General features: G+C 44.9%; 1 protein-coding gene across 5 annotated transcripts in view; it reads right to left on the bottom strand.

Moving 5' to 3' along the window:
* Positions 1 to 767, bottom strand: part of TAB3 (TGF-beta activated kinase 1 (MAP3K7) binding protein 3) — a 90,572-nt gene extending 89,805 nt beyond the window's left edge. For all 5 annotated transcript variants that reach the window (XR_009692023.1, XM_061137106.1, XM_061137104.1 and 2 more), the window contains exon 1: positions 633 to 767. The gene's annotated coding sequence lies outside the window, so the exon portion shown is untranslated. The remainder of the gene's footprint in view (positions 1 to 632) is intronic.
* Positions 768 to 16,711: the final 15,944 nt, after the last annotated feature.

The raw sequence follows: 16,711 nt of genomic DNA, 5'->3' as shown, positions 1-16,711 counted from the left end.
GCCCAAGTCCTGCGTTTATTTAGGCACTTTAATGTGCTGGCACACAGCACTAAACTATAGAACTCCAACTGGGAATAACTCTGTTTTGGACCTCTGAGGACTGCTTGTGTGATCTTCTTTAAAAGAACGTCGACAGTATGTTCGCCTTACTCCACACCTGCCAACAATCACTGGCAAACGTCTTTTCGAACAATTAACTCCTATCGCTACTAGTCTTCCCCAGGTTCTCTCAACACCCTCAACCACCCCAACCTTGCTAGTGTTCATTCCCAAACGCTTTTGGGGGGGCTTGAAGCCAGTACACAGAGGTTCACTATCTGCAATGCCCAGGGTCCGGCGAGGAAGGACCATCATCCCCTCTGCTGGGGGGCGAAGGCCAACCCAGGCCCCCGGCCACTCCCTCTCTTCTCGGCCTCCCGGGGCGTCCCGGGCGGGCGCGCCAGGCCCTGCGCAGACCTCCGGCAGCCCTGCAGTGCTCCGAGTCCGCCGCAGCCCCAGGCCGAGACGAGTCCCCGGGACACCCGCAGACCAGCACACGCCCACCGCCCGGGAGCGGGGTCACCGAGACGACCCCGGGGCCACTCCCGACGCCCCGGCTCGGGCAGGTGCCGGGCCTCCTCGCGGGCACTCACCCGCAGCCGCTGCTCCCTGTTGGCCGCTGCCGCCGCCTCGCCCTCACACCAACCGCCAGCTCCCGCGGGGGGTCCGGGCCCGGCGCCGCTTCCCCGCCCGACCCCCCTTGGGTGCGCGCCGAGCGGGGCCCGAGTCCGGTGAGAGCCGCCGCCGCCCCCTTTCCTCCCTCCTCCCTCAGTGCGTCCCTCCCACCGAGGCCCGCCTCGTATTTCCTGGATCCGGTCTCGGCGAGGGCTTGGCAAGCCAACCTCCAGCTTCAGAGCTCGCGTTGAGCGCCGTCGCTCGCCAGGCACAAAGATGGCGCCGCCGGGGACGGCCGGTGGCGATCTCGCGAGGCTTCCCCCACAAACACGGGAGGGGGGGGACCCATGGGAAAGGCGGTCAATGAGGGTAGCCTGAACTGACTTCAAACGCTACCCCAAATCGGAAACGGGCAGCACCAGACGAAAGTTACGGCGCCTGCGCGCGGAACGACGAGGACGCATGCCCCAAACAACTACTGAACTAGTACCCAGTTCTCCGTGTTTTACCTGTTTCCTCGGAGGCGCGGGGCAGAGACGGAGGGGGCGGAGTAACCTGAACTGAAACCCGGGCAAAAACTGGGCGGGACCCGGAGGCGAAGAGAGCGACGTCACTTAAGGCTTGGTCATCCCTCGAGAGCTCGTTTACAACCTGCACACTTTGGAGACTCTGGGGATCGTCCAACCCTTTCCTCTCCCTACTCTCCCTGTCACCGAGTCTTCTTTGCAAAAAGCCTCAGCTGCCCCTTCGTCCTGTTCTCGGTTCGCTTGCTGTGTGCAACCACAGTCCTCCTGTTTCCCACGGCACCATCTAACTTTCTCTTTCATTTTGGCGCTACAGGAGCCTTCCAAATCTCATACTAAAACAGCTGCTTTTGTTCCTGTTTTATTTTTCCTCGCTCTTTCTTTTATTTATCCATTCAAACTCAGTGTTTTTCAAAGTTTTTCATATGTGCCAATCACTGAGGAAACATGTGCTCTGACCTCAGGGATTTGTTGGCCTAGGATGGAGACGGGCAAGGAAAAAACTATGATAGTTCAGCACAGTGAATTCTATGATAGAAATGAGGAGAGACTGATACTGGGGGTGAGAAAATTCTTGAGGGGTGTCTCACAGTCATGGGATTTTAGTCCAGTGAATTAGACGGGGAGATGTCAGGAAACAAACCATCCCGATTATTTTCACGGAGAGAATTTAAAGAATTGATCATTAGATGACTGAAAAGGCAAGTTCAGTTCAGTTCAGTTCAGTTCAGTCGCTCAGTCGTGTTGGACTCTGTGACCCCATGAACCGCAGCAAGCCAGGCCTCCCTGTCCATCACCAACTCCTGGAGTTTACTCAAACTCATGTCCATTGAGTCAGTGATGCCATCCAACCATCTCATCCTCTGTCTTCCCCTTCTCCTCCTGCCCTCAATCTTTCCCAGCATCAGGGTCTTTTCCAATGAGTCAGCTCTTCGCATGAGGTGGCCAAAGTATTGGAGTTTCAGCTTCAGCATCAGTCCTTCCAATGAACACCCAGGACTGATCTCCTTTAGGATGGACTGGCTGGATCTCCTTGCAGTCCAAGGGACTCTCAAGAGTCTTCTCCAACACCACAAAGGCAAGAGAACTCTTTTTAATATGTTGTTGACATAGCAACTGTGTGAAGCAGCTCCTATGCCTAGAGCTGGTGGAACCAAGGAAAGCAGTTAGGATTATTCCAGTCATTATAATTTGGATATTTAGACCTGGGGCATTGTGGAGCTGAAACCGCTGAGCTGGAAGCAGCATCTCCTGATGCTGGAATCTCTGAGGGAGGCTTGAGATGCTGTGTCTGCAACTGGGAAAACGGCAAACTGCTTCCAACTGCTGCTATGGGAAGGAGCCACTGTCCTGAGCGCTTCCAGTCTCCTTGCAGCCTGGGAATGAGAATGAGACACAGGGCAAAGCTGAACCTGATCCACGGCCTGAAGCAGAGCAGCTGCAGTGTTGAGAACCACTTATTTTGGAAGCTGGGTGTGGTCAGAAAGGGGGCCATTCAGTCAGGTCACACACCCACACATAGTGGGAACCAGTGTGTTAAAACATTTGTAGCAAACCTGCTTCAAGTTCAAGGATTCAAACCAAACAGAACTGCCCCAGCCAACTCAAAAAACCATGAGTGAGCAATAAACCTGTATTGTAGTACAGCACTGAAGCTTTTGCTTATTACATATCATATGTGGACTAATACAGTAGCTCTGTGCCACAAAGTGAGCAAGAGCTGCACACTAAGTCACTTCAGTCATGTCCAACTCTGTGCGACCCTATGGACTGGGGCCCACCAAGCTCCTCTGTCCATGGAATTTTCCAGGCAAGAATACTGGAGTGGGTTGCCATGCCCTCTTCCAGGGGATCTTCTCGACCCAAGGATCAAACCCAGGGATCTCTTACGTCTCCTGCATTGGCAAGTGGGTTCTTTAGCACTAGCGCCATCTGGGAAGCCCTGAGCAAGAGTTAGTTTCCTTCTATCCTGTTCCTTCACCACCCTAGACTGCCATCCTGGTATATTTGGTCCAGTATGGCTGAGCATCACATGACATTCTAGTCATTAGGAAAAGGAAGGCCTCCCCATTTCCTTTAAGGCGACTACCATCACTTAACCATGTTATTGTATCTATATGCAGGGTAGACTGGAAAATAGGGTCTTATTCTAAGCAGTCATGACTTTAGAAAAAAGGTTGGGAACACAACCAGCAGCTCCACAAAATGATCAAAACTCAGACCTTGATTTAAAATTGCTTCTTCTCTCTCCAGTTCGGTCCTGCCCTCAGTGAGGAGCTTAAAGCCAAAGAAGCAGGTATAACCCTTATCTTTCTGTTCCTTAGGCTTCTATTTCTCCCCTTGTTTTGCTAACCACAGTCTTTTCTAGGAAGAGGGTGGCAATGAAGATGGTAAATTATCACTTGACAGGTACAATCATAGGATAGCTTTGTCCTCTCTGGACATGACAGATGTCTAAAATTAGCTCTTTCGCTGTTTCATTTGGGGGTTCTTCTTAGGCTCCCACTGAGAAGATGTGATAGCACATCCTAGGACATAAATGATGCTCGTTTCTTCTATTTGGCCTCTCTCTCCTCAGCCCCTTGTCTCTTTTACTTTTTGATGCTATTTTAAGTCCTCTCTAGGCTGTCAATTTCTTCTATGTGACAGGCATCCAAATGCTGGCTCTCTCATGGGGTGAGTATGATTCTTCAGCACCTTCCTTGTGGCTCAGTTCTTTGATATGAATCAAGCTTTTCTAATTTCTCACTTCCTGCCTCCTGTAGAATACCCACAACTTCTTACTTCCAGTATCCCCTCATCCACTGGCAGGGCACAAGCAAGAGGCTCAACCTTTTTTGCTTTCTGTGAAAGTCACTAGATCTGTGAGAAACTCACATGTTCTGGCCATGCTGAACAACAGATGTGGCGCCCTGTCACTGCTGCTCACCAAGCTTCCAGCCTTCAGAATTCTTCTGGCAAGAAGCAGGCAGTATTGTCTATGTTGCCACAGGTCTCCAAACCCCAAAGATACGTGGTTGACTCTCCCTAAAATTCTCTCTAGATTGGACCTATAGGTGTTAACAGCTGCAGTTCAGTAACCAAGCAGCTGGACAATGACATCTTGAAGACACTCCTCACTCAGCTTTCAGAAGTCCCCTCACTTAGCTTTGCCTTCCCCAATGGAAGAGAAAATCTACAACACTCTCAAAGGTGATAACTAATAAAAATTTCCCTTCTAGTCTTCTCTCATTTAAGCTACAGGAAGTGTTTAAGTTTTACATAGTCACAGAACCAGTTTTGCCACCTCTTGATGAGCCTTTAGGGAAGGGCCTAGAAGCTCTCTCCCCAGTGTTCATTGTAGCACTATTTACAATAGCCAGGACATGGAAGCAACCTAATCTGGAGGAGGGCATGGCAACCCACTCCAGTATTCTTGCCTGGAGAATCCCATGGACAGAGGACCCTGGCTGGCTATAGTCCACAGGGTTGCAGAGAGTCGGACACCACTGGAGCAACTTAGCAGCAGCAGCAGGAAGCAACCTAAATGTCCATCGACAGAGGAATGGATAAAAATGTGGTACATATATACAATGGAATATTACTCAGCCATAAAAATGAAAGAAATAGTGCCATTTGCAGAAACGTGGGTATACCTAGAGATTGTCATACAGAGTGAAGTTTAAGTCACAGGAAGAAAAATATAATATAGCTCGTGTGTGGAGCTAGAAAAATGGTACAAGTGAACTTATTTGCAGGGCAGGAATAGTCACAAATATAGAAAACAAATGTATGGTTACCAAGAGGGGAATGTTGGGAGACTGAGATGGACATATATATATGCACTACTCTGTATAAAATAGGTAACTATTCCCTGGTGGGAACTGAAATGGGAAGATCTCACATGCTGGAGAGCAACTGTAAGAGTAATTGTGTGCCACAATTACTGACCCCGCCCTCCATAGCCCATGCTTTATAACGAGAAGCCACTGCAATGAGAAGTCCACACACCACAACTAGAGAGTAGCCCCTGCTTGCTGCAATTAGAAAAAGCTCACACATAGCAACAAAGACTCAGCCTAGCCAAAAATAAAAATAAATTATTAAAAAAAACCCAGAGTGGATATCAGTTCAGTTCAGTTCAGTCGCTCAGTCGTGTCCAACCCTTTGCGACCCCATGAACCGCAGCACACCAGGCCTCCCTGTCCATCACCAACTCCCGGAGTCCACCCAAACCTATGTCCATTGTGTCGGTGATGCCATCCAACCATCTCATCCTCTGTCTTCCCCTTCTCTTCCTGCTCTCAATCTTTCCCAGCATCAGGGTCTTTTCAAATGAGTCAGCTCTCCGCATCAGGTGGCCAAAGTATTGGAGTTTCAGCTTCAACATCAGATCCTCCAATGAACACCCAGGACTGATCTCCTTTAGGATGGACTGGTTGGATCTCCTTGCAGTCCAAGGGACTCTCAAGAGTCTTCTCCAACACCACAGTTCAAAAGCATCAATTCTTTGGCACTCAGCTTTCTTTATAGTCCATCTCTCACATCCATACATGACTACTGGAAAAACCAAAGCTTTGACTAGACGGACCTTTGTTGGCAAAGTAATGTCTCTGCTTTTTAATATGCTCTCTAGGTTGGTCATAACTTTCCTTCCAAGGAGTAAGCGTCTTTTAATTTCATGGCTGCAATCACCATCCGCAGTGATTTTGGAGCCCAGAAAAATAAAGTCAGCCACTGTTTCCACTGTTTCCCCATCTATTTGACATGAAGTGATGGGACCAGATGCCATGATCTTAGTTTTCTCAATGTTGAGCTTTAAGCCAACTTTTTCACTCTCCTCTTCCACTTTCATCAAGAGGCTCTTTAGTTCTTTTTCACGTATATGTATAACTGATTTACTTTGCTGCACACCAGAATGCAACACAACATTGTAAAGCAACTATACGCCAATAAAAACTAATTTAAAAAAAAGATGTGATAGAATTTGTAATATATCCTCTTCAGTTGTTTCAGAGACATGTACCATTTAAGATATTTTTGGCTTCATTTGTTGAATTAATAAACTATTGCCACGTAACCAAAGCACTCTAAGACATAATAGCCTAGAATAATAACCATTTTATTTGCTCATTATGCAACAGATTTGCAATTTGGGTTGGGCTCAGCTGGCAGCGCTTCTGGTCTCACCCAGGGTCACTTAGGGTGATAAGAATAGAGGCAATTCATGGTACCAACAAGGGCTGCCTCTCACCAAGTCACCCCAACTCTACAGAGTATGGTCTAAAAGCTAAAAAGTTAGTTGGGCCTTTAATGGGCCATTTCTTTAGGCTGTCTGAGGTATGTGATGAGACCAGTGATTCTGATGGTTCTGTGCAACTTCTTTGCAGTTAACATGGGTCCATTGCTTTTAAGCAATATGGTGTGGGAGACCACATCAATAGGTGACCATTTTGTAAACTCTTGAATGGTGGTGCTGCTGGGGGAACTGTGAATAGGAAAGGCAAACTCATAATGAGAGTATGAATCAGTTCTGGAAAGAATGAATTTCTGCCCCACAGTCACACACACACCCCCCATGTGGAAGGGATCCAAAGCAATCAATTTGCTCAAGTGACTGGCTGGTCTCCTTGAGAAACGGTGCCATAATGTGGCTCAGTGTTGGTTTCTGCAGGTGGTGGGTTGGGCCGACAGTGGCTAATTGTGCCTGAGTGAGAGGGAACCCTTGTCAAACCTGAAGAGCCAGCCTGGATTCTGTTGACAGGATGACTGGCTCTACGTTCTCGTAGAGCAAGCCTACGAGGAAACATTGGTGATAGACAGCTGGGTGCCAGGAAATCTGGGTTTGGGGTGCCAGCTGCTTAGTGGCATTGTCTGGGACTCTGAGGCTGAAGAGATGTGACAGTCCTCCTGTGAGAGAAGGAAGTCCCAAGGGAAACTGAGCTCCGGTGCAACCCACCCCTTTGGGAGAAGGGCAGGTCTCTGGTTCCAGTTAGCTTTATGCCTGAATTCCAGCATGAATTTTTTGTTAATTTATTTTTAATTGAAGGATAATTACAATACTGTGTTGGTTTCTGCCATACACCAACGTGGATCAGCCATAGGTATACATATGTCCTCTCCTAGCGTGAATTTTCAGAATCATTCAGACAAATTTGTTTTAAAAGTACTGGTTTTAAATTATGTTAATTTTCACTTCTGTGTAAGCCCTTGATTCACTTTTACTTTGTGATTTGGTGGGTCTCAATGAGAAAGGGGTTCCTTATAATCTAAATTTTCTCCTACAATCTACTTTGCTTCCCACCTAACCTTCATTTAGCACTTCCCTCAGTATTGGCCAGCATCCTAATAATGAGGGTCTCAGAATGCTTTCTGAGCTTGCTGAAAGAACTAAAGGTAGCCTGTGCTTACTTTTCCTATCATAACCACAATGAAAAACAAAATTGAGCCTTTTTATACCAAGACACCTAAAGAGGGGAAAAATTATTAATGAAGTGCAAAAGACAAAGAATGAAGAGACACCAGTTGCCCATCATCCCCACCCTTTTACCCCTGATCCCAGGGCAGAATGTACTCATTGTTTCAAAATTCTCTAACTTGACAGTTGTGTATCTGGGGATGGATAGTGGGTTAGTGCTCCTCCTGGTACCTGACTCACCTACACTCACCATGACTATTTTTGGAACAACCCAGAGGAATAGAGTTGGGCTCAGGCTGTGACCTGAGCTGGATGCCTATAGTACAGCAATCTCAGCAACTTCAGCTGATGACCAGGATCAGTCCTTTCACATTCCTCCCTTTCTCTGCTGGCCCCCATTTCTAAACACCAATGCTCCTATCCAGTGGTCAATTCCTCACTGGATCATTTCTGCCAAGGCAGTCATCTCAGCAGTGGTAACCTTTCTCTCAGAAGAAAGAGTCTCATTAAAATTGGCTCACCATCTGATTTTCTTGTCTGGGGTCAAAAGTCAATTAATAATAGGAATAAAAATATGTACGGAGTCAGTTCTCTAAACCAGTACAAAGTTATCTCTAATTTCATTTCCCTAAAGTCCATTTCAAATAGAAAATATGCTCTATATTTACTCCTAAATAAACGTATTGTGACTTTCCTTCATGCTAGATCAGCTCAGTGATGCTGTAAGAGAATCCTCATCCACAGGCTGAGAGAGCTCACTTTCCCCAACCATTAGGTTGAAAGAATCACAAATAGATTAAAAAAATATATATATATATCTTCTCTAGAAAGCCAGCAAGGTATGTTTGCTACAGATCCAGTGGGTTGATAAATGGTATATAGGACCCTTCCTAGACAGGAGAGGAAGACACCATTTCTGACTAGGCAGGTGGAAGAGAATGAATGGATAGGTAAATTAGGAAGAATTTCACATGGAGTGACCTCCCTAAGATTACAGCAATGGTACAGAACATATGTAGTGAATACTGTGATGCCACCAAGATTTCCTCTTCAGGGCAATGTACCTGTTCCTAAGTTGCTGGAGCTACTGGTTTCCAACAGCTTACATCTATGTCCCTTGCTGGGAATGACCTGCCTCCTGAGCAATCTCCATACAGGTCAAGAAGCAACAGTTAGAACTGGACATGGAACAACAGACTGGTTCCAAATTGGGAAAGGAGTACGTCAAGGCTGTATATTGTCACCCTGCTTATTTAACTTATATGCAGAGTACATCATGAGAAATGCTGGGCTGGATGAAGCACAAGCTGGAATCAAGATTGCCAGGAGAAATATCAATAACCTCAGATGTGCAGATGACACCACCCTTATGGCAGAAAGTGAAGAACTAAAGAGCCTCTTGATGAAAGTGAAAGAGGAGAGTGAAAAACTTGGCTTAAAGCTCAACATTCAGAAAACTAAGATCATGGCATCTGGTCCCATCACTTCATGGCAAATAGATGGAGAAGCAGTGGAAACAGTGGCAGACTTTATTGTTTTGGGCTCCAAAATCACTGCAGATGGTGACTGCAGCCTTGAAATTAAAAGATGCTTACTCCTTGGAAGAAAAGTTATGATCAACCTAGACAGCATATTAAAAAGCAGACACATTAGTTAACCAACAAAGATCCATCTAGTGAAGGCTATGGTTTTTCCAGTAGTCATGTATGGATGTGAGAGTTGGACTATAAAGAAAGCTGAGCACCGAAGAATTGATGCTTTTGAACTGTGGTGTTGGAGAAGACTCTTGAGAGTCCCTTGGACTGCAAGGAGATCCAGCCAGTCCATCCTAAAGGAAATCAGTCCTGAATATTCATCGGAAGGACTGATGCTGAAGCTGAAGCTCCAATACTTTGGTCACCTGATGCAAAGCACTGACTCACTGGAAAGGACCCTGATGCTGGGAAAGACTGAAGGCAGGAAAAGGGGATGTCAGAGGATGAGATGGTTGGATGGCATCACCAATTCAATGGACATGAGTTTGAGTAAGCTCTGGGAGTTGGTGATGGACAGGGAGGCCTGGCGTACTGCAGTCCATGGGGTCACAGAGTTGCACACGACTGGGGGACTGAAGAGAACTAAAGACAAAGTTTCTGGCTTAGAGGTATTTTCCAGTCTTTTGGAGAAAAATGTGACATCAACAAATAACTATAATGAAAGTGAAAGTTGCTCAGTTGTCATGTCTGACTCTTCATGACCCCATGGACTATATAGGCCATGGAATTCTCCAGGCCAGAATACTAAAGTGGATAGCCTTTCCCTTCTCCAGGGGATCTTCCCAACCCAGGGATTGAACCCAGGTCTCCCGCACTGCAGGCAGATTTTTTTTACCAGCTGAGCCACAAGGGAAGCCCAATAAACATAATGGAGTGTAGAAAATGAAGCCATAGTTCATGCCTTTGGTGTTCTAGAAACTATGGAGAAAGTGTTTGGGAGAGGGAAAATTGGGAAAAGTTACAGGAAGAAGACATTTGGGGAGATTGTTTTGAAAGAGGTCATGTGTAAACTCAAAATAAGTAAATATATGCTCAGTTCTAATAAATGAAACAATAAGTATTCAGTTAAAGTATATTGTTATTTCAATTTTACCAAGGAGAAATTACATGTAAAATTTTTTAGAATTTGTCCTTTTTATACCTAGAAAGATCACTGATTGTCTCTCAAATCCTATGTTCCCAGAGGGAGCTCTTCCTTAACTTCTAACTGTATAATCTTCTGACCTATGGTCATCAGCATACAAAATTGGAAGGTGATAGCTGGGAGATGATAAATTAGGGTATATGACAGTGAGTTCTTGCGATATTGTGATTGTTAAAAAGGGAACAACAGGCCTAAAATGGAGTCACTTGTGCTAAGCTCACAACACCAAACTGAGACTTAATATCTAAATTGCAGTTTCAACCTCTTTCAGAAATGGAATCTTCAACCAGTCAATCTAGAATTACCTGGTCTGTAGTAGTGAGGTAATCTGTCTGATAGATCCCCTTCTGTCCCCCAAAGAAAGATGACCTGGCTTGAAACAATCAGCTCTTTGCTAGAATAACTTCCTTGTCCTGCCTCCTTCTACCTAGAAGTCTTCCACTTCTTATAGCATTCTGGAGCTCCTTTCTATCTGCTAGATGGGATGCTGCCCAAGGCATGCCTTGTTTTCTTTTTCCTTTTGGCCATGCCATGCAGCATACTGGATCTTAGTTCCCCAATCAGGGACTGAATCTGTGCCCCCTGCTTTGGAAATGTGGAGTAACCACTGGACCGCCAGGGAAATCCCCCATAAATTGTTGAATAAAGACAATTTTACTCGGTTGAATTTTGTTAACTTACCCCTACATATTTTATTCTTTCTGATGCTTCTGCTGTCTTTTTTTTTTTGGCTGCACTGCATGGCACTCAGAATTTCCCAGGCCAGGGATCAAACCCAGGCTCCCTATAGTGGAAGCTCATAGTCTAAACCACTGAACCACCAGGGACGTCCCAAATTTTATTTTTTAAACTTATTAGCTAATATCTGTTCATTTTTTCAAAAAGTTATTTATTTATTTGGCTGTACTGAGTCTCACTCATGGCTGCATGTGAAATCTTCCCAGACCAGGGACTGACCCCATGACCCCTGCACTACAAGGCAGATTCTTTACCACTGAGCCACCAGTGTGCGCGTCACTTGCTTAGTTGTGTCGGACTCTTTTGTGACTTCATGAACTGTAGCCCACCAGGCTCCTCTGTCCATGGTATTCTCCAGGCAAGAGTGGGTGGCCATTCCCTTCTCCAAGGGATCTTCTGGACCCAGGGATCAAACCCTGGTCTCCTGCCTTGCAGGTAGACTTTTTACTGTCAGAGCCACCAGGGAAGCCCTGGGAAGTCCTCCAATTTTATTTTTTAATGCAATTTATAATAAGGAATATATGTGGTCTTTGTCCCTATTCTTGGCACAGAACTCTAAAACCCTTGGAATTTCTTAAGTGAAGCTCCTAATCACCAGGGCTGGTTGAAAAGGGTACCAACAACAGCGATTAGAGGGTTGGAAGTTTCAGTCCCATCCCCCATCCTGTGTTGTTGTTCAGTCATTCAGTCGTGTCTGACTCTTTGTGACCCCATGGACTGCAGCACATCAGGCTTCCCTGTCCTTCACTATCTCCTGGAGTTTACTCAAACTCACGTCCATTGAGTTGATGATACTATCCAACCGTCTCATCTTCTGTCACCCCCTTCTCCTCGTGCCCTCAATCTTTCCCAGCAGCAGGGTCTTTTCCAATGAGTCAGCTCTTCACATCAGGTGCCCAAAGTACTGGAACTTAGCTTCAGCATCCGTCCTTCCAATGAATATTCAGGTTGATTTCCTTCAGGATTGACTGGTTTGATCTCCTTGCTGTCCAAGGGGCTCTCAGGAGTTTTCTCCAGGATCACAATTCAAAAGCATCAGTTCTTCGGTGCTCAGCCTTCTTTACGGTCCAACTCTTACATCTGTACATGACTACTGGAAAAACCATAGCTTTGACTAGATGGACCTTTGTTGGCAAAGTGATGTCTCTGCTTTCTAATATGCCGTCTAGGTTTGTCATAGCTTTTCTTCCAAGGAGCACATGTCTTTTAATTTCATGGCTGCAGTCACCATCCAGTGATTTTGGAGCTGAGGGGAGAAGGACTGGAGGTTGAATTAATCACTAACATCCAATGATTTCATCAACCATGCCAACTTAATTCAGTCTCCATAAAACACCAAAAGGACAGGGTTGGCAGAGCTTCCAGGCTGGTAAACACATGGAGGTTGTGGAAGGATGGTGTGCCCTGAAAGGGTAGAGAAGCCCCGTGCCCTTTCCTGATACCTTGCCCTAGGCATCTTTATCATCTGGCTGTTTCTGAGTTATATCCATTTAGAGTACACAGGTAGTCTAGTAAATAAATTGTCTCCCTAAATTCTGTGATCTATTCTAGCAAAATTAATCAAACCCAAGGAGGGGGTTATGAGAACTTCCAATTCATAGTCAGTCGTTCAGAAGCATAGGTGATAACCTGGACTTTGAATTGGTATCTGAAGTGGAAAGGGATGGAGCAGTCTGGTGGGATCTAATGCTATCTCCAGGTAGATGGCGTCATTGAGTAGAACTTAGTCATATGACGTCTAACTTCATATGCCCATGAAGCAGGTTAGAATGAATTTCAGTATATGTATTTTTGTAGATTCTTACTTTACCTATCATTATATCAAACATTTTCTGTGTTATTTTCAGTCTTCATTATCGTCGAAGATGTTATTATTTCTGAAGTTATTTGTTATCCTTTTCCTCTGGGGCCATCCCTAACAGAACCAGTTCCTGGTGGGCCTCCCTGTAGGAGTGACATGGCATCTGCCCCATTGATATCAGGCTTGGTCATGTGACTTGCTTTGGTCAGTGGAATCTGACATATCCCACATCTGAGCATAAGCTTTAAGAGCTATTGTACTAATCTATCCTCACTCTTTCTTCACTGCCTTGAGACCAATATGGAGCTAGTTCTTCCAACTGGGTCCTGGGATGAAGCAGAGTTGCAACTGAATTGCAAAAGATGGGTAATCGAGTGAGAAATAACTGTGATAAATCACCGAGGTTTGGGGATTATCTGCTACTGCAGCAAAATCTAGCAAAAGCTGACTGGTACAATAACAACTGTATATTATTCCATTGTGTTATGTACCCTGTTTTATTAGCCCACTCTTCCAATATTGGACATTTAGATGGTTCCCAATGTTCTGATACTGTATTATTAATATAAATAATGCTGAAATGGACACCTATGTACAATTTTTGTTGTTGTTTCTCTTCAGTTATTTCCTTAGGAACCAGTTTTCATCACCGAAAACTGGATCAGCATGTATGAACATCATTATAGCTCTTATTCCCCAAAGAGGTATATTGTCTGTGTATTGAGTCACATTTCAGCAAAAGCCATGAAAACCACTCTAACACTTTTAACAGAGGGAAAATAAAGCAGAAAATTGGCTTTACAAGTAATGGAGAAGCTAAGAAGCCAAGAGTGAAATAACCCGGTGATTGGCAATAGCAGAAAGATTCTGCCAACCTTAGGGATGGAGGGAACACTTGGATGAGCTGGTATTACCAGGGGCAGAAACCAGGACCATCTAAACAGAAATAGAACTATGATGGGGTCTGTCTGGTCAGACTCTCCATTAGTAGCTGGGATCATCAAGGAAGGTATGGTTTGGGAAAAGGTGGATCCATGGAAGATATGTGGTAAAAAACAGAAAAAGTGACAGAGAAAAATAGTTTGGACTCTTCCATCTTCTTGCTCTCCAATCTTCTGCAAGTATTGTCCATTGAGCAAACCTACTCTGAAGCCAGAGAACAAAGGAACTTGGAAAATATAGTTTTCTATGACACAGAGGGCAAGAGAAGGGCAGTGAGGTGTCTGAAAGCAAACTGGACAGTAATGATGAGTAAACCACTTAACCAGTCTTTCCAACATTGTGCATTATCATTGTTATAAATGTTGCTATCGTAGCATGAGATGCAATGCAATTTAGTGGTTGAGAGTACCGACACTGAAGTCAGACACTCTTGGATTTGAAACCTGCTCAAAGCTTTTCCTAGTTATATGACCTGCTAAACCTCAGATTCTCTTATATAAAATTGTTGTGAAGGAACTTCCCTGGCAGTTCCGTGGTTAAGACTCCATGCTTCCACTGCAAGCAGCATAGGTTCAATCCCTGGATGGGGATCTAAGATCCTGCATGCCACGTGGCATGGCCAAAAAAAAAAAAAAAGAAAAGAAAAGAAAATATTGTGAAGATGGGAACTCCCTGAAGTTCAGTAATTAGGACTACTTGCTTGCAATGCAGGATTCAATTCCTCGTTAGGGAACTAAGATCCTGCAAGCTGTGTGGCCTGGCCAGAAAACAAGATGTGAAGACTAAATACATGAATATAAATATAGAATACTTAGCATAATGTGTAGCATGAGATAGATTGTATGGTCAGGGCACACAAGATAGTTGTTCTCTTGCTCTCTGTACATCCTCTGGCTGACCACTGTGCCTGCTTCACCTCTACCCTACACACAAGACTGACCTTCTTCTGTATTGATACTTGCCCCAGACCCCAGCTAACGATTGTTCTTACCCTATCTTATCATCTTTGGTGTGCCCCTCTATTCGTTTCCCTGGTAACTATTAATGAACCCACCTGATGTCAATTCCCCTATAACTGGTATTCCCCCTCCCTCTCACAGACCATTGGCCAGAACTTAGTTCCATGACCACATCTAAGTACAATGGAGACTAGGAAATGAAGTTTTTATTTTAAGTGGCCATCTACTCAGCTCAAACTTCTATTATGATAATAGAAGTGGTAAACAGGTATGGGGTGGGGGCGGGGAACTACTGGCCTCTCCCATTCTGCTATTCTGGCCATGCAAACATTTATGAGTGCTCTTCTTCCCATATGTATTAATGGAACATACCCATTGCCAAGGGAAACTTTCAAGTACAATCCCATTTTACTGAAGGGCAACAACATTTGCTACTCCCAAAATATGATTATCTTGGGCTAGTTAAGTTCAAGTAGGAAAAGACAGGAGAAGCTCTGAAAACAGAGTAGAAGTTACTCTTTTGTAAGAGATATTTACATTTATAAGGGAAATCTTCATTTAAAGTAAGGGTTTTTCCCTCTCTGTACCAGGAAAAGGAAGGTGACTAAAACTTTAGTCTTCTAGTAGAGAAGGCAAAAACTTAGATCTGCCTCACAACCTTACCCATGATTACTGTGCTTTTCCTGGTCACCTCCCGTAACTGGCCTCCCTGTTCCCCCAACATCCTTCTTTTGTCTTTAACTGAAAATGCTGGTTGCTTGGACCATTTCAGGAAACTACTCAGTTTTCCTGGGTCTCATCCATATCTACAGGAGGTATCCATGTTACTAAACTTCTATTTTTCTCCTGCTAATCTGTCTTTTATTCAGGGAGGTGGATGTTCAGCCAAGCACCTAGAATGAGAGAGGGAAAATGATTTTTCCTCCCATAAACTACATACAGCTTAAAATCCACGACCTCTGAGTGATATGTGACCCCCAATGTCAGGATCAGATGTGTTTCCCTGTGATCCTGAAACCTGTAAAAACTCTATAAAAAATAAGATGGTGATGTGCCCCATCCACATCATCATGGTGGAGTAGGAGCAAGGTGACAAACACAGAAACACCAATAGAAAGGGAGAGGGGGGAACCACTCAGGAGTCATCTGTTCATGGCAATTATTGAATCCTGGTTTGGAAACGCAAAAACTGCTTGTCCTAGCATTGGATTAAATCCCTTAATTAGCTCATATGATAGTCTTTAGCTTTACTCTCTTAAAGGAACGCCATGTCTGTTTTCCTCTATGGCCCTTGTCTTTGCCCTCTGGAAGTTTCATTTCTATTGGTTATTATGGCCACATGTGAAGTGGGTCTTTCTTGGGGATTGTTCAATTTTCACAGCCTGTTTCCTGCTGAGCAGTTTGGGGGTCTTAACACTGCTTGGAGGTAAAGCATGTGTGTTCAGTCATGTCCAACTCTTTTTGACTCCCTGAACCATAGCCTGCCAGGCTCCTCTGTGCATGGGATTTTCCAGGCAAGAATACTGGAGTGAGTTGCCATTTCCTACTCCAGGGGATCTTCCTGACCCAGGGATTGAACCCACATCTCTTGTGTCTCTTGCATTGGCAGGTGGATTCTTTACCACTAGCACCACCTGGGAAGCTTGGAGGTAAAGGGGAGCAGAATTTATGATCCCAAAATATGTCTCTTTGGCATAAGGATTATTTTGAGCTGATAGTTTTCCAGAAACAGCAGACACAGGAAAAACTCTGAAAACCAAGTAGAAGTTATTTACCCTTTTTAAAGAGACATTTCCATTTATAAGGGAAAGCTCCATTTGTAAGGGTGTCTCCCACTTGGTGGACTTCCCAGGTGGCACAGTGGTAAAGAATCTGCCTGCCATGAAGAAAAGGAAAGAGTTGTGGATTCGATCTCTGGGTCAGGAAGATCCCCTGGAGGAGGACATGGCAACCCACCCCAATATTCTTGCCTGGAAAATTCCATAGACAGAGAAGCCTGGTGGGCTACTGTTAATGG

The sequence above is a fragment of the Dama dama genome, chromosome X, assembly GCF_033118175.1.
Source record: "Dama dama isolate Ldn47 chromosome X, ASM3311817v1, whole genome shotgun sequence".
NCBI classification, from domain to species: domain Eukaryota; kingdom Metazoa; phylum Chordata; class Mammalia; order Artiodactyla; family Cervidae; genus Dama; species Dama dama.
The sequence above is the reverse complement of the archived record's forward strand: the minus strand, read 5'-3'. Positions and strand labels throughout refer to the sequence as shown.